At 39.8% G+C, this 26,079-nt stretch overlaps 1 protein-coding gene across 7 annotated transcripts in view; it reads left to right on the top strand.

The window, feature by feature from the left end:
• The window catches only part of LRP1B (LDL receptor related protein 1B), a 547,576-nt gene that overhangs the window by 96,423 nt on the left and 425,074 nt on the right, over positions 1-26,079 (top strand). The window contains exon 1 of one of the 7 annotated variants that reach the window (XM_032445719.1): positions 19,584-19,679. The exons of the other annotated variants lie outside the window; for them this stretch is intronic. The gene's annotated coding sequence lies outside the window, so the exon portion shown is untranslated. Of the gene's footprint in view, positions 1-19,583; positions 19,680-26,079 lie in introns of those variants that run through there. 7 annotated transcript variants of the gene reach the window in all.

Below are 26,079 nucleotides of genomic sequence, written 5' to 3'. Positions count from 1 at the left end.
ACTGTTGTGTTTCTTCCCCATTACGATGTACGGTTTACTCTGATATACCCAACAAATAGGAAAAGCAAATGCAAGTGCGAATTAAGAGTGTAATGTAAATGCCAAAGCAGGAAATGGCATCTTAAATTTGTTTACAATATGCTGCAAGTCAAAGCATAGGAAACCGCTTTATTAATAAGCAGTTGATAGCCAAGTTAATTAGGAAATCACAGAAAAAATGTGCTGCTTGTGCGATAATTGCCTTATTAACACTGCATAGACTGTTCCCATTTTTTCAAGAATTCATGTAAAAGTCACACTCACGTTGTTCTTTTGCAGAGTGAGGCTTCGTTGCGTTATAGGTGGAGCTCTGATATTGTAATCAATAGATTACTTTAAGGGACTTAGCATTAAATAGCGTCATAAGCTAGCAACATCTGTTAAGCTTCTTTCTCCTGCTTCTGCAGACCTTGTCTTGGCTGGTTGTCAGGTATTGCCCACTATTCCAGGACAAATTAGTAGATGTTCTTCAGTTTCTCTTCTTTTTGTACCTCCTGGAGGACTGAAGAGTATTGAGGCCCTTGAAGTGCTGCTTTTAGGGTCTGCTCTGATGACCTTTCAGCTCTCCAGGGCTGAAGGTGCCATCTTGAAATACTGCAGTCAGTTAGTGGGAGGTCCATACAGGATGCCATCCTTGGAGGGAAAAGCCAGTGGACTGTGCAGGCAGTCAGCACCATCAAAATTACTGCTTAAATATATCTTGGCTTGTAGGTAAATTTGTGGAGATTTCCACAGTGTAGAGCATTCCTTTTTATCCAAAATCAAATTTAAATGGACTTTTTTGCAAAGTTCACCTCCTTAAGAAGCATTTGTTCTTGGCCATGGTCCAGCCAGTGGAGCATCCTGGTTGTGGCCTAAGATTTGATTAAATAAATGACTTTTGTCGCCTTTTCTATGGAGTGATAAAACCGAACCACAGCTCAGCAGACATCAAGCTGCTTTATGAACATCACAGTCATCTAAAATGTATTGCCACAGTGCCATAGGCCAAGTTCTTTGGTGGACTGGAAAACGGAGGAGTTGTGGGCAGGGATTGGGGTGGCTCAGCACAGAGCTGTTTCCTTGCCTTGCATCGGTAACACAAGTTTCCAGTTGTTTTATGACTCTACCATGTTACTGCTGAGCAAGGGGAACCGGCATAGATCTCATTTCCTGTTGTTATCAATAACAGTGACATTTCATAACTTCCCTTTGTGTTAGATAATATTTTTGCTTATTTTTTTTTTTACATTTATATAAACGAACAAAACAGACTAGCAATAATCACATGGCGGTCTAGGACAATCCTGATGGCCACCATGTGAAAAATGCATAGAGTGATTACAGTAGCAAAAATCCCAAGTGGATATTCCAGCTTAAATACTTCAATTTTGGTCCATCTCACCTAAAAGACAAAAAAAAAAGACAAAAAAATATGTCCCCCAGCTGAGACAAGTGACACTTCTTAGAAAGATAGAAGAAAGGCCAGTAATTGTTGCAGTCAACTGTGACGTTTGTTGTCTCTTGCTTAGTGAACTCCATCTCTTTACTGGTTCAAAGTGCTGCTTGTAAAGTCATTGCTGTCTGACACATTGATTCGTGCATATAGGAAGCAGAAATGCATAATATTTACCAAAGAACAAAGCTTCCCAGCAGGCAGTTTAACAGTCTGCTTTCCCACTGCCTTAAAACGGGTTTTCTTGGCTCTCCACTTACACCAACAACCTGTGTCTTGTGTGATGCATTGTGGTGTGCCCAGGGATGGGGTTTGCAGGCTGGAGGTCCTTCTGGGCCCCTTGATGGTGGTCCCTTCATCCCTTAGGGATATAGAGGGCCTGCAGCAGCTGCTTTTTGGCCTTATCTTGTCCCAGGATCTGGGGAGCGCTCCCAGGATTCCACCTCTAAGTAAAGCCTTGGAGATTATGTTTGCTTGCTTCAGCATCAGCTCCTGTAGTCCTCTACTTATGCAGATCTTTGTTCATATAAATGCTCATGTTGAGGTTAAAAAAACCCAAAACAACAAAAATTTAATGTAAACACATTGTGATTTTGATTTAATAATATAACAGGCACATCTGCTGTTTAATATCCTATTCCACACTGAACAAAGTCCTCTGGCTCGTCATGTACTTACTCTTTATCTGAAGTAATAGCAAAATAAATTATTTTCTGTTTGATAGATTTACAAAGCAGATATTAGCTTTAGATATTACCTTAAAATACGTGTACTTTGTGCTCTTGTGTAAAGAAATCACAGTCTTCTCAGTTCTGTTTGACTGCAGTTCTGTTGAATAATTTTTCTTTTGTTCGGATAGTATCTTTTCCTTTGGATGTTTGATTTGGGGATGAGATTTGACTTCTTTCACTGTCTGAGGCGCTCGTACAAGCCTTGCTGTGCAATGTGCATTTTACATGGTTTTCTGCCTTCACAAAAAGCTAATGAACACGAGCATTTGGGATTCATTGGAAATGGTCTACTTAATGTGATGCTTCTGTCGCAGATCTAGTCCTTTCCAAAAGTTACTGCTTCTCCAGCCCTTGCAGCTATTCCTATCGTATACACTGGGGAGCACTGACAAGGACACACAGTTCACTAGCTTTTTAGATGCCAAAATGACTCCTGTTGTTCTTCAGTCTTATTGGTTTTTAGCATTGATGTTCAAGAGAAAGAAGCTCCAAATTCAAACTTGTGACAGTGTGTTCATTAAGACATGAATGAGGAATTCAGATGAACTTCATTGCTTGGGCACTTCTGAATAGTGATTTCTGACTGTCTCCATGCCGGTATGATTCCAAACCTGATCTCGCTCTTTTGGAAGCCTAAGGCATTTTACTTATTAAATGTTATGGCTCAGCATTTGAGGCTTATAAAGGAAGAGGGCAATTGTCCTTAATACTAAACCCTTCAGCCCAGATCATTGTAAAAGTGGTGTTAGTGTTATTAAGAAGAACCAGGCCAAGACTATTTAACTGCTTAATCTTAGAAATGAGATAGCACAGCTTGCATTGCAAGTGCCCAGGGTGCAATATCAGCAAAATACTTTTTTTTTTTTCCTTTTAAAATTTTTTAAAAAATTTATTATTATTATTTTTTAAATATATATATATCAAATACTCTTGTCTTTCTGTGGAAAGCACTAAACTGTCCCACCTCTGCTATGAATGAGGAGAGCCTTGCCATTATGCCATGCAGAGAGAGAGATTCCCCCATTCTCAAGCACCTCAAAGGGGAAGTGTTGGCAGAGATATGGCTCGGTAGTTATACAACTAGCATGTCTTCCAAAGGGAGCAGACCCCAGCCATTCCTCTGTCCAACTGAACCCATCATTTGCTTTTAGATCAGAATCTTGATTTGCTTAGTCCCAATTTCCATCCACTTCAGATACCAAAGCTGTGTGCTACCAGCTCCCTAATGAATTCTTCATTCTTTAATGTATCAATCCTGATAATTCCTCTCTGAAGTTAGGAAAAGCACAAAGATTTAAATTGTAGCATTAAAAGGCACCTAGATCCTTGCACTGAAATGCAACAGTATCCTATGAGATTTCTAAAAAAATCTCATATTGGGAAATGTGTCAGGGAACTGAATCTGCATCCTTTTCATTACAGACTAATGCTGTAATGATTCAGGCATCTTTGCCACATTGGGGGCAGCTTATTTACTGTGCAATCCATCAGGGAGACAAATGCTCCTAGAAGATATGCCAAAATCCCACTTTTTTGATGTGTGAATGTTCACAGTCACCTGTATAAATAGCAGTGGGCTGCTAGAGAAAACTGTATTGATGCTTTTGCCTTTGCTTCTGGGATTCAGTTTATTCGGCTTTCATGATCAGTGAGAATTTTTGAGAACTGCTTCCACAGAATGATGCCTATAAGGAGCAGGGGGGCAATGGGTGAGTGCAGTGTCCTTGGGGACAAGCTGTCAGTTTGAGCTTGATGTCTTCCTGCAACCATAGGCTTCATTAAGAACACCTCCAACCTCTGCAACAGGTTTCATTTCCAGACCCAGAAGGGAGAGGGGTTGGGACTGGAGAAGAGTTCTATTCTTGTTGCCCAGCACAGCACTGCACCAAAGCAGTGAGAGATGTCAACAGATTTCCAGGAGGTAATTCAATGGTAACCTTCTTCAGAGCACTGCAGTGTGGGAGCCTTAGAAAGAAAGAGGTTAAGAGACAAATAAGTAGTTCTGGAGTACTGTTATTACAGCTATTTTTCTTTACTTCCAATGTGTGTCATCCTTTTTTATTAGGAACTGACTGTTGAACCAGGAAAACCGATGCACCAGGATAAAAATGGCACATGGGTGAGGAAGCATCACTGATAAGTGATCTGAATGGTACTGACCTTTCAGAAAAAATTGAATAAAAATAGAGATGACTCAAAACTTTCTAAGGTAGAAGATTACCTGCATCCTCTCGTTGAACTGAGGGAGCATGGGAGAAGAAAGCCACAGTGATAGAATCAGAGGGACAGTGATCCCCACCTTAACACTGCCCACCTGCAGAACTCTGACACCAAGCGTTGGGTGCAGTTGAAGTCACAGCCCTCAGGAACTGGAAGGAGAGCTGACAGTACTGAAGATGTCAGATTTGAGTGATTACTTCCCAATTCCCACTTGTACAATCGTTATGCCCTCAACACGCTATTCAAATATCAATTAATGTTTGCTATTGTGTGTGATTTTACTATATATTCAGGGCTTCTTTGTTCACTTAGCAGCAATAAGATGTCACTGTGAGATCTACGGAGACTCTGAGGGGGGAAAGTCAATTTTTAAATTCAGACTTGAGAGCTTTCAGTGATTTCCTATAAATTTGGGTTGGCACTTTCCCAGATTCACACTCTTATCTTTCCTGGTTTTCTGAACCCACAGGCACCCATCCTTTCTGTTTCACATATGAGATCACAGTGTTTGTCTACATCATTAATGTTTCATTTTGCAAATACCTTGTTTTATCTAGCATTCTTTATATATGCGTTTGAAGTGAAACTCGCCTGTCTTTCATCTCCTTAAACAGGGCTTGTGCACCCTGCTCTGCCTTGGAAAATGACTTCCACAACTCCAAACAGGGTGTTTTTGGCTGAGATACTTTTAGTGAGCTTCTGCTTGACTGCAGCGAGGGAGGTCTGGGGAAAAGACATTAGCCAGATAACAGCAGCTCCCTAAATCTCAGTTCCATGGTACTGTAGGAAAGAACTCTGCATGTATTAAAATCATTTCAGTAGGGGCACCATAGACCAGCTGAAAGTAGCTTAAACAGAGGTTTTAGTCAAGTGCATCCCATTATCTATTTTCCCCTAGAGATTTCTCTAGTGGTGGAAGAAAATATCAGGGATGGGGCTGGGGCTGAATGCAAGAAATATTTTTATACTTCTTCTTGTGGATTTTGTGTATCTAAATACTCTTGCATATGCTTTCCATTAAGGAATATATCTAGTAGTAGTGTTCAAATAAGACCCTTAAAATCTTCCAGCCAAGAAGAACTGATGGCACCGGGATACCTGTTGTCCATTTGCAGAAGGCTCAGAGGAGCCTGTGTCTGGCTGAGCACTGATGTGGACCTTCCTGACGTGTGAGAGTTGGAAAGGAATGTTGTACGCAGGAAACAGCATTCCTCAAGAGATATGGAGACAGAATTCCTCAAGAAAAAAACAAGTAATAATTAGGGATCTTTAAATCATCTAAATGGATTTCTTTCTTCCACACTCAGTACCATTGGAGAGCATGGAAGTTGTTTTTTGGAGAGTATACAATGCAGTGCACTGCCAGCAAGCTCAGGAGCTGCCTTATTGCCCCTTGCTGTCTTCATCATTTCTTTGCATGCATTATCCAGACATTTACCAAGAAACTGGGAACAAGGAGAGAATGAAATGGCCCCAATGTCACTTCTGAAGTCAGCTATGCTGTGGGCTCTGTGTTATGCTGATAAAAAAAAAAATCAACCAGCTGAAGCGTTAAAAGATGGATTTTCTTTTAAATGAATTAAGTTGGATTTAGCTTGACGTTCCACATCACAGAGCTGTCAGTCTTTTTTTCTGTGAACCTGGAAGCTGTCGGTCACATGGAAGCAAAGGCGATATGGATGTAAGGACAGTGGAAATCTTTCCTTCTGACCTTCAGCTGCTATCCTTTGGGTAACAGGATTACATTGCCAGGGTCCATGTCCCTGCTGCAGGCACACGACCCCTGTTCTATGGAGCTTTCTGTAGGAAAGAATAAAGTTGGCCAGAGCAACATGTGAGCCTTGGCTGGGGAATGGTTGGAGACCCGCACTGCAAATCTGAGCTGACATTTTGGCCTGCTGTTTAAAGATCATTCTGCCATTTTCATGGGGGAGAAAAACAAAACGAAACGAAACAGAAAAAAAAAATCCCTTCATTTCCAGATTGCTGATAATAATTGAAAAAAAGTTCTTTTCCTACCCAAACCCTCCCTGTCAGGATGTCTTGTTGGTGAAGGTTACCCATGAGCAGAGGTCTGTTGTAATGACATTTCATAAAGCATTAACTCCTTAATAAAGTAGAATTAAAAGCTGACTTAGGAAACCCTCATTCTGCAGAAGAAGGCATTGACACCTTCAAGTGCGACATAAAGGGTTCTCTTAAAACTCTCATGCTGAGGAAATATGTGAGCTTTCTGTGTGCTTCCTTGCAATTGCATCACTCCAGGTGTGTATGCAAATGTTTGAACAGCATGCTAAAGAGAAGAGAGAGAGGAGTGGTAAAAAAACAATTTCTGGACATAGACGGTATCCTGGGGAATAGAAAAGTAAGTCAAAATATACCAGTTTTGCTGGAGACCATATGGCAGTTGTGCTTATTGTTCCATGGCAGGCAGGGACTCAGCAGTCAGGTGCTCATCTCTCCTCTGGTTCATGCCACACAAAAACTGAGCCTGTTAATTTAGAGGTTGTGGTGAAAGAGGAAGATAGAAATCCAAGCCTTTTGGATGAGTTTTTTAATCTCCACTTTAAATTGTTACTTAAGCTATCCTCCAAATTTGTGTTACCTGAGTAATTAGCCAATTAGTATCTTAGGAGTGTCATTGCTATTTCTGTATGAGCTTATGGTTTCATTTTTAGTCTGATGTTATATCCACTGAGAATGTGCTGTCTTGCTGTTGAATAATGGAACAATATTTATAAGGAGGATAGAACCTCACCTTTTTAAAGACAGCTTAAGTGACGTTAACAGACACTCAAACACTGCATCCATAAATACATTTGTTGCTTGGTGCAGGGGAAAGGTGTGCATCCTGATTTCTACCTCCAAAATGAAATCCTGGAGTCAATGCAGGTTGAGCTGGTCCTGCAGATCCTTAGCATTTGGTGAGGAGACTGGTACCTTGCAGACAGGGCCAGTATTGGCCATCAGCCTCCTGAGTGCTGATTCACAAATCAACAGTGTAAAGGAATGAGCCACCGCCTTAATTCCCAGAGCTCACAGACATCACTGCTATATCAAGAAGTAACACAGTGTTTTGTTTTCCTTTTGGCCATAGAAGCGCATGGTACAATTTATCCTTCATTGCTCTTTTGGAAAAGTCTGCTTTGACTTGCTGTAGGAAGCCAGTTGTGGGGATGGAGCAAACTGGTTGGAAATGAAAGTGTGTATGATGTCTTCAATTTTGGTAGAAATCTGTTTTAATTCCATTGCAAAAGACATGCTGGCAACTGAACAAGCCAATCAACTGTTAAAAAGCGCATAGCATTACAAAAAAAAGCAAATGGATACTGAAAATTCTGTGCTGCATTGCATTATACCTACCAGAAAAAATGCAAAGTCAGCTATGATCTTCTATCCCAGTACCTGCCACTTAAAATTAGTTACCCCCCAGTTAGCATTCACTCCTATATGCCTGGATAATTAGATGGTTATTTTGTCTTGTTAGAGAGAGTGCAACAAATTGATCATGTTATTTTCAAAATGTTGTGCATTCGTCAAGTAAATGAAAAGCTGAGGCCAGAAAACCGCCAGGAATACATATATTCATCTGATTTAAGGTCATGGAAACTGTTCAGAAGCAGAAGTGTATATTAAAATGAAAGTAAAATAGAAGTTTTCTCTTTTGTGTGTGTGCTTTCTAAGTTATGCCTCTTTGTTATGCTCTCTTGTATAAGATAACAAGTATTTGAAGGTTACCATGAGATAAAGGTAAATAGAGGTAACTCCTTTTGCAGTTGTTTTATCCTAATTAAAATCCAGAATGTTGTTTACTGCATAATATTTATTTAATTGAGGTTTGCAAACCCCAAGCAACAATTTACTTTTATTGTTTCAGCAGTTGAGCTTAGCGTCGTTTTGATCACAGAAGAGCTACCAAGTAAACAGTTCATCTGAATAGCATAGATTTTGTTTTTTACTGGTGGGAATTTGTCCTAGCAGATTAACTCTTTCAACAGGGACAGTGACACTACTGTAATTACACCTCGTGTACAACCTATCGCATCAGTGGGAGGAAGAAATTAGCGGAAACAGCTGTTAATTCTGTTCATTCAAATTGTGTTTGCTTTCAAGAAGACAGGCCATTATTTCTTCCTACAAAAGCCATAATGAAAATTTTCTGAGCCGATTGTTCCGATCAAGCAAAGGGCAATGTGAATTTGATTAAAGTCCACCTGAAGCGGCGAGCTTGAGCGTATACAAAGGGAAGGCAAACTTGGTTTCCAAGTCCTAGAATGGTTAGGCAGACCTCAGGCCAGTGTCAGCTGGGATTTTTTCATCAGAAAGAAATTGCAGGGCTGGATTGACCGGAAAGGTTAAGGCTAAGGGAGGAGAAAATAACCCCAAAGCAGAAAGAGCTATTGTAAGAACTTTATATACCTTGAAAAGCACTGTTGATAAGGTCCGGATAAAATCTTTCCCTGCTTTGAGTAAACACCGTTTAGTTTTTGCAACCTCATTTTGTATTTGCTTTTTAGAGATTATTTCCATCCTGCATTGTTGCTACCTCTGTTTCCCTGCATGCAGCACCAAGGAAACAATAAGCACTATGAAATTTTCACAAATATCAGGCAGTCTGGTGCCCCTTACTTGATTCTTTCTATAATCTCCCTGAGCATACTTGCCGTTTCACAGGATCTGATCAATACTGCAGCAGCAGCACTCCGCAAGCTCCGACGGCGTGTTAATAAATCCCACTTTTCTGTTGAGCTGTAGCTGAACTCTTCTTGAAATCACTTGGAGTTTTGTGAGCTGATCAGTGTCTGGTCTGGGCTCAAAACTCCAATGTGGAGGGAGAAAAAATGTGCTTTCAGTTCCACTCATGGCCCTCCCAGTTTTATTCCTGCGTCCTGGGGGAGCAATTGTGGCTGCTCCATCACTTTAGGAGAGCAATTCTAAGTGTTCCCAGGTGGAAGAAGGTGCAGGAATAAAACATAAGGGCTAGCTCCATAGTTGTGTTATGTGTGGTGCTGGCCCTGCTCATCCAACAGGGCCAGAGAAGACCTGGGACAAAACCTCCAGCACAGCTCTACCACAGAGATCTTCAGCACCATTAGTCATCCCAGTAGCCTTTTATTTATTTCCTTTATTTTTTTGCCCACAGTCTGATCAGTTCAATCAGTGCTTTGAACAGGCAACAAAGATTAACTGATCTGAAGAAAACAACACTGTTGGAACTCAGAGGTAGAACAAGTTTTCTAAAGAAAGAAAGTTGCAGGAGAATGGAAGTATCAGATAGTGATAAGGCTGCGCTCTCTTGAGTTACAGCTTTCTGATCTACAAAGGCCGAAGGGAACACTCGGTTTGGACATTGTCATACTGAATGGCTTTACTGTCCTCTACCAGTAAAGCAGTTTAGTAGAGATGCAGCTGCTGTGGCATGACTTCACCATTCAACTGGGATGTTTTCTGAGCTGGCAGTAGTCTATCCTGGAGCTGTGTTCAACAGGATGAAGATGAGCCCCAGTAGATACAAATCAGAAATGTCGTGGTATTCTCTCTTCCGAGAAATGTCTTGGATAGCTCTTACTTGCACATAGCCAAGTGCAGCCTCCATTACCAGCTGATGTCTGATATTAGGTCATGCAATGTTGTGAAGGCTTAAGATCAAGCTGTTGGTTTTAAAAGAAGCGACAGAAGTGCTTCCTCAGAGGGACTCACATTGCAAAAAGCAATCAGAGTGGAGAAACACCTGGCTAAGAGGCTCCTGGGCTTGTTTTTGTGTTAATATTGACACTGTGTAATGCATCCTGTTTTCTGGCTGGTCTGTATCCTGGTGGAAAAGTCTCTTCCTTTCAACTTGACCTGCCTGAGACCTGCTGTTTGGCTTGTGGTTAAAATGAATGACTTCTTCTCTTTTTTCTTTTTTTTTTTTCTTTTTTTTTTTAGCTGATACTCTCATTGGTGAAAACTGCAGTTTTTACCGCAATGAAATGGCATTTGAATCCAGCTGGAATAAAATATTGCAGCCATTTCAGCATAAACAATTTTGTGTAAATGAAAAGAAGTTTTGAAAATATTAATTACAACACTGAAAATATCAGGTTTCCTATCTTTGGGCCTTAAAACCAAAAGAGGAGGAGGAAACAAAGTCTTCTGTGTAATTTCATCACAGGGCTTTGTCTCAAAGCTGACATAGCATTTGTTACCGACTTTGATGTTTCTTTCCATGGTAGCAGAGAAGATAAGAATGTGCATGAGCAACTACATCATCTTAATTTCTGCCCTATGAGCTTTTTCATTAGTATTCATTGCTCTGTAGTCATTTCCCAGGAATTTTTTGCAAAGGATTGTTTGTGAGAAGTGTTAAGCTTTTCTGCTTCTTGATATTTGAAACAGAAGCGGCTTTAATTGGATGTAGCAGATCACGCAGGACGTTTTATTCTCTGGCTACATGTCTTCTCCCGTGCACAATAAAGTCAAAAACACAACTTGGATTGATCTGGCAGTTTATTATCAAGATGAGATTATAATCAGGAGGCAGATGAGGGAAAAAAAATGTCTTAATTATTTTTGTATAAACACGATTGTAAATTCACATCCTTATAATACCCTATTCATATTCTGGGGCATTAATTTGAATTTCACTGCTTTAGTGATTAATCTTGCCTTAAATTTACTCAAGTATGAAACCAAGAGAACAAAAAGAGACAGTAAAGGAGCCAGAAGAAATTCTTTTAATAAGTTGGATATTTATAGAATGGTTGCTGATCTGGTATTTACCTAGAAGGAGGGTTTTTTCTCTCTAAGTCTTTGTACTGACTTGTTTTTAAATTTTTTGGGTGATATATAAGAGAAGTCAATGAGAGTTTTTCGATTAACATCGTTGAACTATGAAACAGGCGTCGCGTGTTACTGCATACATCAACCTATCGGTTTAGTCTCAGTGTCTTGTTTTTTTTGAATGAAACAAAATAATAACTCTGCAGGGCAGCTGATTGCCTTATTATTTTCCATAAATCTACATTACTGTCACACAGGAGAACTGCCTTTCTGCCAGAGACGAGTTTCGATTAAAAGGCTGCCAGAACGAATGTACCTGCCCTGCATCCCAAAATCAGACCAGTCTGGTTCCAACAAAACACAAGAGCAGGTTTTGCAAATGAAGGCCTCCTGCTTAAAATGTCCCATTGCCATTCATACTTTGGAACCAGTAGCTGAAGTGTCTTTTTACTGCCCTGATGGAGCATAGCTCGCTTTTTCTCTATCTTGAGAAATCCATCATCAGAGGATGACAGGTTTCGATACAGATGGTAATGAAGCTTTTGGTTTCCAAACTATTTGCAACCTAATTGCAAAACCTCATGTTTTTTATAGATGCTTCTAAGCTCCTCATGAAAATGCTGGACAGGGCCATGGTAGAAGATAAAAACATTCCAAAAAAAGTATAAGTAGAATCACAGAACCATTAAGGTTGGAAAATTCCCATAAGTTCCATCTAGTCTGGCTGTCAACCATGAGTTAAGTTCATCAGGAGCCACTTAAGGAAGTTCAGGTTCCTGGTGCACTGTGGCACAACTCATGAAAGGCAAGGGTCCATTAGTGATGCTTTACCATGCTCCTACCTGGAAATAGAAATGAATGGAGCATCTCAAGGAGGAAGTCCTAAGGGTTATGGTGGTGCAGGTGTTGTGTTAGAAGAGTTGAGTTCATTGTAATTAGTTACTGGCAGAATAATGCAACTATACTCTTTTAAGGCTTATATTTAAAACAAGTTTCTGTGTATGGCAGCAAAGTCCTTGCATTAAAAGTCAAAACTTAAGAAAAAAAATAGGGTATGACTTTTTAAACTAATATATATCACTACCACTTTCTAATAAGTCGTCTTCAACAGTTGGAAGCATCAGTCATCTCTTTCAGCAGCCTTTCTCTCCTATGTGCAATATCTATTGCCTAAATGCTCATTGTAATCTCTTACTTAGTTTATCACCTTAGTGCATTTAGAAAGCTTTGCAATACTTCATTCTATTTTATTGTTTTATGACAATAAAAATAGATACCATCCATCATCTTCTATCCCCACACTGAGTTGTTTCACAGCTTCTGGTTCTGCAGCTCCTTAGCAATGTGCATCTGCATGCGCTCCTGACATTTAGTGGGCATGGTGGTGATGGGCTGACAGTTGGCCTAGATGATCCTAGCGGCCTTTTCCAATCTTAATTATTCTATAATTCTGTGACATTTCTGCAGTACCGCTCACTGCCCTTTGTTAGTGTCCATCCTCACTAAGGTATAGCATTATTATATTATTTCTTCAGATTTTAGATTATTTTTAATTCAAGTTTGTTCATTTTAAAAGATACTGGTGGCATGGCAGGCCATGGCAGCCTTTTGATATGATTACTCACACTTCTGCTTTCCTGGCTCTTTGTGAATTTTCTGGGAGGAGGACCATTGCTTTTTTTCCTGTGTTCATAGCAGATTCCCATCAGTACTGAGCTCATTGCTTGCTCCAGATTGTTGTAGGCACTATAAGATAAGTGAAGTTGTGACTCTCCCTCTCCCCTAGGCAAACTGTGCCAGTGCATCACAATTCCTTCTGAAATTAAGTATTTCCTAACATCCATCCTGACTTAGATTATTTAAAGGGAAGGTGTTGTGTACTATTCTCATTTTGAATGAAAACTTAAGGAAACCCTTCTGCAGCAAGACCATCAACATAGGAGAAGTTTAAAGCCAATAGATGCCAGTAATTGTATCATTATAATGGCATGGCAGGTAATTTAAAGCTGAAGCTGCCAGACTGATGCTCTTTGCACGTGAGCTTTCCTTCCCAGAGCACCTTGCAAAGTGCTGAAGATGTGAGAAATCTCCCAGCCTCTTTCATGGGGTATTTCTCATGGGAGTAATGATGTAACCCTAACCCAGTCCAGCATAATGCGCTCCCTTATCAGCAGTCTTTGATAGAGAATGGGTGTGCACAGGGTGCTGTCTGTATGCAGACAGGCATTCAGTGTCTGAGGAAGCCCTTGAGATGTGTTGCTTTCTAGCTCCAAAGGCTGCTTCGAACTTTGCAGAAAGCCTGTGTGCACAGCAGGGCCTTTGTGATGTTTGCCAGCTCTCATCTCCAAAGCCAGAGCAGAAATGGAGACACAGTTTGGGGAAATTCAGTTTGGTCCCAACAAGCCAATTTAAAATAATTTTAAAGGTAGAAAACAGTGAAGAACTTGTATTGATTCTGTTGTACAAGGCATGCTGTAGCTGTCACACCTGCCATGAGCTCTGGAAGCAATTATCGTTGCAGATGCAGTAAAACAGCAGGAAAGATCCCCTCAAGCAATATGTAGATACCTTTTGTCCCAGCAAATGACCAGTGATGTAAGCATTTTTTTTGATGAAATGAAAGATTTGTTTTAAACTGCTTTGCCCTTTGGTAGCTCATGTAGAGGAAACAATATCAGTAGAGGTGTGTTGCATTTTTGGCCTTCTACCTCCTCGTGGTGTGAGCATGCTCTTTGCTGTAATATGATGTGTGCAATGGAAATCAATCCCACAAGAAGCACAGGACAGAGCTACAAGGGTATGGTTCAGGCCTAAGTATTTCAAGTTCCCTATTTTTGATTCTACAAAGAAGGAAGAAGAGTAGAGAAAACAGGACAATATTGTTTCAGAGAACTTCACCCCAAAACAGCCTGCTGTGTGCATTCCCTCATGGCCCAGCATTCTGCTCTCTGTTTTAACAACCTTCTCCTCCCCCCTCCCCCAAATTCTTCACACCAGAGATCCAGGGGCAGTGCATCTTCAAACACTTGCTAAGCCAAAATCTTGCAAGGACTTTCAAGGAAACAGATATTACATATCTTAATTCTATTTTAATGCTGCCAGAGAATAAAACAATAGCAAATTCCTCTCCTGATAATCACATTGCAACCAGAAGGAGACAGAAGAAAAATACTCTATTTCTCAGCAAAAAAGTCTTGATTATACTTTGACATCCAGAAGTCCTCTAGGAACAGCCAATAGACACCAGCATGCAAAATGTGAGAGCACCCTTGTTGTATACAGATGTCTGGACTAAAATCAAATGGTTACATGAGGTTTTTACATTGTCATGCAGGCACCATGTGATGCACTAGTCGTTTCCCATAATGTATTCTGAAACAAATAGGACACATATATTGTCTTTGTGTCCCCAGGCTAGCTGGGCTGTGTGGATCATGAGTCAGTCCTCCAATGTCACAGTGAAATAGATATAGGAATTCTCTTTGGTCAGGCCCAGATGATTTCTGTGGTCACCATTAGCTTCCTACATGGGGAGTGTGCACAGAAGTTAGTGCACTACTGTAGGAAAAGCAGAAGAGATGCTAAAAGTCATTTGTAAGTTTGGGATCCTTATTTGAACTCAGCTTTCTGTGATCCAGAGGCAGAGCTTTCAGAGTTTTATTAATTTTTACTCAAATACACCTTTAAATCTTTCCCGTTCAGTTTTAGCAGCTAATTACATCAGTTCCACCAGTGTCTACCCGATATGCTGAACTTGGAGTTCTCCCTCCCCTGTACTTCTCAGTGACCCTTTGTTTTAGAAACTTGGAGAGCATGTACGACACGTTATCCCACAGCTACCTACATCAACATTTCTTGATTGCTTGGCAGACTTGGCTTACTTTGCAAAATCCTGCAAGTACATTTCAATCAAGCTTGAATTTGACTTAAAAATAAAAATATTTCATCCAAGAAATTGGATTTTTTCAATTTATTATAACTTTTAAAAAGTTTGAAGCTCGTGTGGGTGACACAAATAGTACGACTATGGTGATTTCAAAAATCATCAAAGCAGTTCTTTCTTATCACGAATTTGCTTGCAAGTTTGACCTTGCTTACTCCATTCTGTACTTGCAGTGCAGTACATGATTTCTAGTAATCTTTCATGGCTGTTACCTTGCTTAGAAAGTCAGATGGCTAACAGCATTTCTGTGATGTCCCTTTTCTTTGTATCAACTTAATCTGAAATTTAAATACATTCAAATTACAGGGAATTTAAGAGTGAGGCAGCAACTCCTTTTTTCTTTCTTTGTGGATTTTTTTTTTTCTAAGGTTTTTATATACTTTACTGATAAATCAAAATAAGGGTGTTATTTTTTCTCACATCCAAGTGAGACTTGGAAAGAACAAATGATTGATCTATAGAGGACACGAATCAAGTTAGAAGGGGCCATGACTCCACCAATACACCGAGAATGCTTTATGAACTTTCCAAGATATTTTAGTACTTATTGATCAAAGCTTCAAAAACAAAGTAGGAAAAAATAATCTCTTTTTTTTTGCAACAGATTTGACTTGTTTTGATAAAATCATTGTTATGCTCCCATCATTGTGTAGGAACTCAATTAGTCCTCCACTACTCAAGGGTCTTGTTTTTCAAAGCCTTAATAATCAACAGTAGTGTGGCATCAGAAATTCAGTTTAACACAGCTTCTGTCATCTCCTTTCCTGTGTGTTGCTGGCACCAAAAAATCAAAAATAGCTGCCTTTTTTAACAGGCCTCAATTATGACAAGTACTGAGTTAATGAATTGGGAAACTTAAAACCACGATTAGATGTAGCAAACAGTCTCAGTAGAGACTCACAAACTCAGTTGTTCATTTTGTACTCTTCGTTTTCACTTAATGCATGTTTCTGTTCTTCTGAATAGTTTTAATTGTCACAATTACAACTATCCTCTCTGCACCGTACTTAAGGCCATAGCCCTTGAGTCATGATACTTTTGAACCTGACATTTCCAGAGGTTTTGACCCCATTAGCTGGGCAAACCTGAGTGCTTTTGAACTACTGCTGTGCTTTGGGGACATCTTTGTCTTATTCCAGCATAATTAAGGAAGTCCAGGCCACAGTGGCTCAGTGCAAAGTGTGTTCATTCAAGTAGTATTCCAAGGTACTGTGGAAAAGGTATGTTAAGATCTCCAGGATTGTAATCAGTGACCTTTAATTGGAAAGAGAAAAACATTACAAAACAAAACCAGGCCGTTTATTTGAGGTCTCGAATGTCACATTTTTCCACAGTACTGTCAAATGAGATCATGGAGTCATAGTATGGCTTGGGTTAAAAAGGACCATAATGATAATCTTGCTTCAACCCCCCTGCTATGTGCAGGGTTGCCAACCAGCAGACCAGCCTACCCAGAGCCACATCCAGCCTGGCCTTGAATGCCTCCAAGGATGGGCCATCCACAGCCTCCTTGGGAAATGAGATACGTTATGCTTCTGCAAAAAATAGTTCTGTAAGTTTATTTTGCGTATAATACCTATTTAAAATAGAAAGTGTATGGCCTTCCCATAGAAGGGCCCATCTTCTCTGCAGTATGGCTGGGAGACGCTCACAGCCTCATGACCGGGAGCAGGCATTGCATGGTAGTCACACAACACAGGGGCACAGTCCGTGTTTTGAGTTGGACTTTGGCTCTTTGTGCAGCAAGGGGAGAGGGTGAGATTTTGCATCATGTGCATGTCTCAAAGGACGGAATTGAAATTCCCACTAGAGCAAGGTCAGGATGATAAAAGTGACATGAAAGAGAGCCTTTTTAGAAGGATGTCATTGAAAAGCTCAGGCTTTGGAAGGAATAATGTCTCAGAGTTGGTAATGGGATACAGATTATTTCTCCTATAGGTCACTGTCTCTATTCCTATATAGATCAGTGCTAGTGGCAGAACATCATAAGCAGCTAATGGCTCAGTGAGGCAGGCACTGTGAATGTGCCGACTGTTTCACTCTGTTTTCTCATGTGATTATTCACATCTCAGAAATGCCAATTTGACTCTGACTAACTGCTATTCCTATTAGCACTGTAAACAAAAAGGTCAAGGACTGAGCTGGAACAAAGGCTGAGCTATTGCCTCTTTTCAGGCTGGATATAGCTGGGAAGCTCACAGGGGAGATACAGATGTCTGCAGAGATTTCCATCTCCAAAAGGCTTTTCTTGAAAAGGTCCAGCTGTATTGGAGCCCTGGTATAAAGACTGATTAGAAATTAAAATAATGCAATGAAAACTTTTTAATAAATGCAGGGCATGCTCATACAGAAAGGACAATCATAATGGCTTTATACCCAAGACAAAAAAAACCACCCCAACAAAACGTTATTATTTTGGAGATGTTTTCTGCTGCTTAGCCTTGAAAAACTGTAATTGTATTTATGTGTCTAATCTCACACATTTCAAATCACATTCACTTGTAATTCCACGTATTTTAGTGGAAACTCTGCGCAGAAATATGTTGAATCCCTTTGTCTTCCCCACCAACCAAATCTCTGCTTCAGGGCCCATTGCTTCCCTTGGCAGCTGGGGTGATGATGAATGGATCCAGGTGGGATGTAGGAGAGTGGGGACCTTCCTGGGTCATGGCACAAACACATAATGTCTTTGACTAATTAATTCTGCTCCGTTTTCAGCTGGTTGTGTTTGTGGAGTATTTTTGCCCCTACTGACCTTCCTAGGAGGCTGTCCAAGAAGATGGTGTCTTATCAGGGGCCTCCAACATCATAACCTCAGCCATTCATAGTCGCTTCTTGGCCACTGCAGTCTTGAAGTACTTCCCCACCCAATCCAGCCTTGCTTCATTGTTCAGACACACGAGACAAACCTCCCTGTTTGGTTGTAGGGTAATTTGTCACGTACTGGACTTTTTTCTTTTAAAGGCCACCTCAGGTAAAAAGAATAATATCAATATAAAGTCTAATTTTATGTCAGTGTTATTCTGGAGTGATTCAGTATATGTGTCTGCAATGTGACTAGAAGGTTGATAAAGTAATTACCGTTTTTATGAATCTAGGAGTTATTATTCCCTTAGTACAAGCCCTTGTAACTTGTCAGCTTCAGGGGGAACATTCATCACAATTTTTTTTTATGGTGACATGATATGAAAATGGCTTATGCAAGAAAATTCAGCTTACATATTTTAATAATTGCTTTCAATTTGTGCTTCCCACCAGCACCATTAATATGCAAATAAAATACAAAATGATGATGTCACATGGTAGACCTATTCACTATATTCTGCTTCATGTCTGATGTATGCTATGCTTCTGGAAAGTATATGGGGAAAAAAAGATAATGATGACTCTAATCTGTTTTCACCGTCAGCAAAACAAAAGATGGAAAATAAACATCGGAGGAAACAAATTAGAGGTATGGTCCAGGCAGTGGTGGGAGTCCTTTCAGAACACTGAAATCTATCAGTTGATTGCCTGGAAAGTGTTCATTTATTATGTATTATTTTTCTACTATGTATGACATATGATCATACTGGGTCCCAGATCTGTAATGTTTTCACACTTGCTTTGTACTGGTTTCCAATACATTAACATAAAAATATTTTTCCAAGCAGTGTTTCTGTTTGCAGCAGTAGCTCACGTAGCTAAGTAGATGATTGTTATATTTGTGTTTCTTTAAAAACTTTAATGTTTCAGTGTGTATGAAGCTTTTAAGTATTCAAATAAATGCTTATTTAGTATCTGACTTAAACTTGCAATAAGAAATTTCAAGAAAACAACAGAATTTACATTGCTACCATTTCCAGTTCTGTTTGTTGTGTTCTTCACTTACCCATTGGCAGCAAAGCCTGGACATCTCTATCATTTTCTTTTAAGCTTTATCTGATGGCAGTGGTTATAACTTTATAAACTCCATCACCGGATCCTCCCCATAAGACCTAGACACTAATTTGAAATTTATGAAGTACTTAAGCACTTGCTCTAAAACTGAGATCTAAGAACCACCATCCATCTGCAGTGCTTTGGCTGTATGTTATCCAGATATCTGTAGAAGCACCTTATTCTTGCAAGAGATGCCTGACTCAAAGGCAGTATAAGCTTTCCCCAGCATAGTAAGCCATGCATGTGCTGGTACCACACCAGCCACTGTTTTACTTTCTCTAACTTTTTATTTACATTTCATATATAATCATGCTGTTTTATACAATTTTGATAAGACTACAGATGAACTAACACAGCATCCAGCACTATCTCATGTATTTTTAAGATACCAAGAGTTCGGGTCAGGTATAATTAAGGAAGATAAATATTCAGTTCAGCTGTGATTTGTTATTTAGTTGTATTCTCATTGGATGTGATGGAAAGCACCTGGACTCTATGAGATGTAGGTAGAAAAGGCAGAACAAGAAAAGCAGCAGCTTTTTCACTGCTGTATTAAATAACTGCTTCTGGGATTTACTATGTGAGAAATGAATAATCAGAAGTTTTGAACGGTGCATGGATGAATGAGGTGAGTTGTAGAAACATGAAGATTTGAAGATGATAAAAATAAAGTTGGAGGTTATGAAAAGAGAGAACTTTCTTAGCTAAGGGCAGGTCTGGGAGAAGTGCATTGTTTTATGTGCTTAGTGAGAGAAGTAAGGGTAAAATGGGAAAGGAGTCTTAATTGTTGAAGTACTGAGACAGTTCCAGCACTGAGATTGCAGTGGTTACTGAGGAGAGAAGAAAGGTAAGGCAGTGCTGGTATTTCTGTGGTAGAACTCTAGCATTCCTAGCACCAAAAATCAAGGGGCTTCAGTTATCTTTTTTTAGAGACCTGTTTGGTTGAGAGTTTAATGCCCTAATGCTACCCATCTTTTAAAATGTTCCAGGGAACAGGTTGCTGGTTGAAGTAGGGGTAAAGCTTATTTTCAGTGTTCAGAATTAACTGTCTGTATGGATCTGTTGGTAGGATAAATTGACAAACCTGGGGTCCAGGGAAGAGAATGAGGATGTGGGGAGTACAAGCAGGTAGGCTATAGGCTATTTCTTTGGAAGGCCTGGAAAAGCTTCTATACAAAACAAAGAAACAGTCAAATTGTGTGTTTATTACCTGTAACTGAATGAGTTCTGAGTGTTTCAGGATCAGTAACAGTGGCATGCTAACAAATGGAGATATATAGAGGGATGGAAAGGAAAAGAGGAAGAGAAAACCATTGTCTTGTAGTCAGTGGGAAAGTGTGGACTCGAACTACTTTTGACTCTGGCTTATTTATCAGCTTACAATGCCTCGCAGAGTGGATTGTTTACAACATCAGGAATCATTCCTGATTGTTCCTTTGAAGTCAGCTGCGAAAGCATGGTGCATTTTGTATAAAACAGAACTAGCTGTGAAGTTTACTTGTGTAATGATAAGGCTCCTTATCCAAATACTGCCTTTCTGTCTATAATTTGGATCAAACTGTGTCAGACATGCATAATTCTCAGAGTGACTCAGATCATAAAAATCCACGTACATTGTTCTGCTGCATCAGAAAGCTTTTACCAAGCTAAGCTATATCCCTGGTCAAAGCAGAGGAGAAACATTTAGGTTCTTGGATATAAATGGATAGAGAAATGGGATTGACTGTCTACTTGAAAATGATTTGTGTGTCTGGGCTGTATCAATTCAGTGTTTCCTGAGGCTTGATTCAGCCACTTTGAAAAGCAAAGATCCTGTATTTCTTAGCTTGAGGCATAGCACAGTGCCTCCATGTGCCTGGATAATAACTATACAGATTCCCCAAAAAAGATCTCTTATTTCCTTTTATGCTTGAGAAGATGGAAAGGTAGAACTCGAAGGTGTTTTAAATTATCCAAATAACAAAAGCCAGCAAAGTGCCTGGCGTGTTTCTTTACGTGGTGTTTCAGAGGTAAATCACAGCGCAACTTTGCTGAGGCAAGGAACAGGAATACAGACTGTCAGCTACTTGAAGCATCCTAATCACCAGGATAATGTGCATTGTGTGCACATGCTGCCCTAGGGCTCGCTGTAAGGGAGCTGGGGATTTACCCCTCTCATTCACCAAAATCAGGAGTTGGTGAGTAATTAGCGTGATTGCTGCTTGCTGCTGATGCTGCCAGAAAACATTTTGGGGGCATGAGCTGATCCATCATGTTTTGCCTGCATCCACCTTAGCCAGCACCCACCTATTCCCATCTGAGTTGGGTTAAATAAGGGTAAGTCGCTTTAACATGGATGGTAGTAACATCTATGTTAACATCGGATTATTGGTGAACTGCTTTTATGTAGATATAATTCCATATATATCCTTCAGTGCCTGCTGCGTAACTATTTATTTTCTTCAAGGTCAAACTTGCATTTACTTCTGCTACTTATTCCATTATATTAAAATAAATGTTTCTGGCAATGTCAGCAGAATGTACCAGCTACGCTGGTGTCATGTAATAGATCTCTTCTTCATACCGATTGAGAAACACTGGCGTGTGATTGTGGCTGGATGACAGCCGCAGTGATACTGAGCAATTTCAAGTCCCAGGGGTATGTCTCTGGATAGTTTAGTGTTCCCTTGAGCTCCAGAACAATCTCAGTTGTCTCTCTTCTTCTACCTGCGCCATTCAGTTCAGCAGGGCGAAGGTAATGAAAAACAGGTTTGCCCAAGGGACAAAAGTGAATGCTGCCTTGACCACTTCCTTCCTCTTAAAGAAGCTCAACTGACTGATATTTTCTTTTCAAGCTGAGGTAATGGGGAAATTCCATTGCCAAAATATATGAAAACCTTGGTGTATCTGTCTTTCGTACAGTTAAAGTTCAAATGTAGTTGTATTTTATTTTACTTGAAAGAATTTTTTTGAGCTTTCATAACCCAATTCTCACTAAATAGAAGAATAAATGTAACTTAAGTCTTAGGGAAAAATAGATCAGCATTCTCCATGTATTGTAATTAGAGTTATTTAATTCTTAAAACTTTTCTTATCAAACTTCTCCAATGCAATGTGCTGGATTTGTACCCAGAGAAGCCAGAGTGGGGCATGACAGGTGGGGAAAGAAGTATCGCTCCAATTAGTGCAAAACAGTTGTTGTAAAAGACATGATAACATCCTTAGAGATATCTAGAGATTACTGGGAGTCTCCAAGAGAAGGCCCATGTTTCTCATTAGCCATTAATTAAAACTCTGATTATTTGGCCTGAACCCAATAATATTTCCAAACAGGATGATAATATGTGTAATTCTATTATATATCAGATAATTTCATCCAGGTTTCCTGTCATCCAATGTCACGTAGTTAAAACTACTAAAACCAAAAAGCAGCTGTGAAAAGTTCAAGTTAGATATAAAAGAAATGCAGAATAACCAACCCAGTGGAAAAGGTGGTGCCAGGATTATGTTTCAATGTAATGTCTTCTCTTTGTGCTCTCTCCTTTTTGAGTTGCTTCTTCCTTGATAGAGCTGGCATTTGAGTCTGGTAAGAGCTTATTTGCAAGTGACAAGTATCAAGGTCTTGAAGAGAAAATAGAGGCTTCATCTGCAGAGCTAATGTAACTGGAGGAGGCTGGCAGCGGTGAATAATCCAGATGTCCCTATAATATTGGACATTATGACAATGCTGTGTTTTAAGATTCTGTTTACCTCCTCAAAATCTTTGTCCCTCAGTTGTGAAGTGAATGTGAAAGCCGCTTTAATGCAGCTTGTATAATTCATTGAGCTTTTCTCCTTTCAGCAGCTGCCAGCATCTTTCATCAGCCGGTCCTTGGGGAGCGTGATGCAGTGCGAGGTACCATGTTCCTGTTTGCTGATTACAATAGGCCTGATGTTACTACATAATCTGGACATTACTCGGAAGCATTACGTTTTGCACGTGGCCTTAAACTTTATGAGAGGGATCAGCGGTGTGCTGTCATAAAGCTTAGGAGATAATCAGTTATTAGATTTGTTTCTGAGAGTTTTAATGTGACTTTAAACAGGGACAGGGTAGTTTTATAGAATCACCAACTCAGTTGTGATTTAATGCTAGGTATTTCCAAGCCTGGGTCGCTTGTAGGTGTTTTCAGCTTATAGTTGGCAGTTCTTATAGGTAAAAAAAAAAACGACACATTACTTAAATATTGAAAAGAGGTGGGGGGGAGACACAAACCATAATGGCACACTCCACCTTTGCTGAGTTTCATTTTATCTTAGTTAGCTACTGCTTATGTTTTACTTGTTGTAAAGACCAAAAAGACTAATTAGGTATCTTCATTGCTGAAGTATACCTTCAATGCCCAAGTGGTTTGTTCTGTTCCATCTTTATTAGAAGAGGATTTTTTTTTAATTTTTTTTTCCATGGCAATTAATTCGTGGTTGTTTCTCAGAATAGATTTCACAGGTTTATTAAGCTTTTCTACTAACTACTGTCAGGGAGGTTTGAGAATCCTTCTGGAAAGATGACAAAGATGTAATTGGAAAACAAGTCAGATGTTTCAAGGTTACTGAATTATTTTCACTGTTGTTCAGTAACTGTTTCATGCAAAACTGGTTGAGCCCTCCTAGAATAAGGGGCTGGAGCCCAGCCCTGCCAAATGATATGTGGTGCAGTGGGTTCCTTGGTGCAAATGCAGCCCTTCATGTGAGGATTCTTGTGGCTGCCTGGTGATGTGGTTTCAGGGGAAACAAGCAAAGATCCAACCTGAAAGTTCTAATTGAGACATCCCCTGTGATTTGGAAGCTTTGAGTTCTGTGTTGTTGTTTTAGATGAGTGTTATGAGGTGACATTGCCATCTTTTGACTGATAGAAATGATCCTTCAACATGGTATAAAAGAACTTTTTTCTTTCCTGTTTCTGCAGTGGATATTTATGCTGTCCTCAAGAAGTCTGTGGTTTTTGTGCAGGTGGAAATACCTGTGCATGAAAGAGTGAGAGTTAAAGCTTGTGTGTGTAGCATTTCTCATTAACTTTAATTCTGGGCCACTATTTCTGCTATCTGCATTCTTACAGCTGTTGGTGGTGTTCAGGTATTCCTGTGTGCTACTCAATCCTGATTCCTGTGCTGGGGGTTTTATCACCACTGATCTTGACCCTTTTTGTGCCATCCCTAGTACTACCAGTGGCATAAATCAGAAGCTAATGTAATCTACAGAGCATCAGATGCTTGCTCTGTTCAGATCGTTAGTTTCATTGAAGCTTGTAACAAATTATTGCCAGATTTGTAGTGCTCTTGTGTAGTCTCTCCCACAACCCCCCCACGTGGGTAACTTAAGACAGTAGTGATTTTAGGAACCCAGTAAGCATGTGGTGAGGGATGGATTTGTTTGTTCTTTTCACCGTTGTTTTCTCTGGCACTTTCTAGGGCACCTTTTCAACTAAAGTGAATGGAAACAGGGCACTGCTGTTCTTACACAGAAATCTGGCAAGTGCTAATGCCATCTTGAGCAAAGCTCTGCTCTTATTTTATGCTAATATAAAAGGTTTATGAAAATAACAACTTTACAGTTCTTATGCACGTTACTTTGCTCAGGGGAAGATCCCAACCCTTTTGAAGTCAGTGGCAAAATGCCACTGAAGAGTTCAGCCTTGAAATCTTCCATGTATCAACAAGCCAGTACAAGTAAATAACCTTTTCCCGTGACTTTGACTAAATTTCATTACATACCCACAAGTTTTGCAGAGCATTAAAAACAGGGGAAATGCACTACATGTACTAGTTGTATGCTGAGGAATTCCAATTTTCTTCAAAGCCAGATCTTCTCCGGTATCACGCAATTACTTTCACCTGTATGTGCTTTTTTTACTTCTAGGACTTACCTTAAATGTGCTTAAAAGATAGGGAGAAATTTCTACTGGAAGATAGCATGAAAGATGAAATGTTTTCCCTTTCTTCAGTTTCTTTATCTTTTTTTAGAAGGTTTAGAGACAGCAGCAGGTAATTTGGGGTCTACGTGTTTGAAGAGCTTCAGCCCTGAGCCGTTCCCATTACTAAACTCAGCCTTCAGAAAAATGTGGTCACTTCATAAAGTTGTCAAACAAGCTGGATGCTTATGAAAAAAGCTGTTCATCCTTAGCTGCATTTAAATAAAATTTAAATAATGTAAGAAGAGGAAAAGCAAAATGGGAACAATATTTAGTAAAATCTGAATAGATATATACATATATATGATATGTACATATATGGATCTAACTATATATAAACACACACGCACGTAAGAGAAGAAACTGAGCCCCTGCTCTAGGGTTGTGAAAGAGGAAAAGATGATGTAGCCTGGCTACATGCTCATGCACTTGAGTAATTAAAAAGAGGCAGCTGGCTTCCGTTTGGCAAACAGAAGCAGCTGTGATGGGATTTATTACTGTTAGTAGGGCTGGTAGGAGTCCACTCACAAGTTTAGACTGAGAGAGCATTACACGATCACTTTGGTGTCTTGTGACAAATAGCTGAGGTCATGGCTGGGTTACCAGTTGTTTTAAAGCCAAGATGTGGAGTTTGTTTGGGGCAAAAATAGCAAGCGAGTGCTGGATTGACAGAGTTGCAATTGGAGAAAGTGAGGTTTCTCACTCTCAATATGTTCTCACACTGAATTTATTGCCTACGTTATTCCTCCTCTTCGTCATCTCCTTCATCTCTTTGCTGGGATAAGGAACCAAACACCATTTGCAGTTGTTAGGACTAAAAATGTTTGCTGCCACTGTAAGTTTTTACTTTGACAAGCAAAGCACTTCAGTTTCCTTAGATGGAGGACTTGTTCTGTTGCATCTGGCTCCTTATGCTTTTCTGCATTATAGAAAAACTGTTAAAAATTAAGCAAGCCTGTGGAGTGATGATCTAGCTTAATTTCTGACTTGGTTCCTATTGTTCAACAGCTCTGGATGATGTGTATTTGAGCTCCATTTCTATTCCCTGTTTGTTGTTTTCTTATGTGGCTTTGCATGGGATGTGCCATGTCAAAGTCAGACC

Source organism: Coturnix japonica, chromosome 7, assembly GCF_001577835.2.
Source record: "Coturnix japonica isolate 7356 chromosome 7, Coturnix japonica 2.1, whole genome shotgun sequence".
Taxonomy (NCBI): Eukaryota; Metazoa; Chordata; class Aves; order Galliformes; family Phasianidae; genus Coturnix; species Coturnix japonica.
This window is presented reverse-complemented; position numbering and strand designations above follow the sequence as displayed.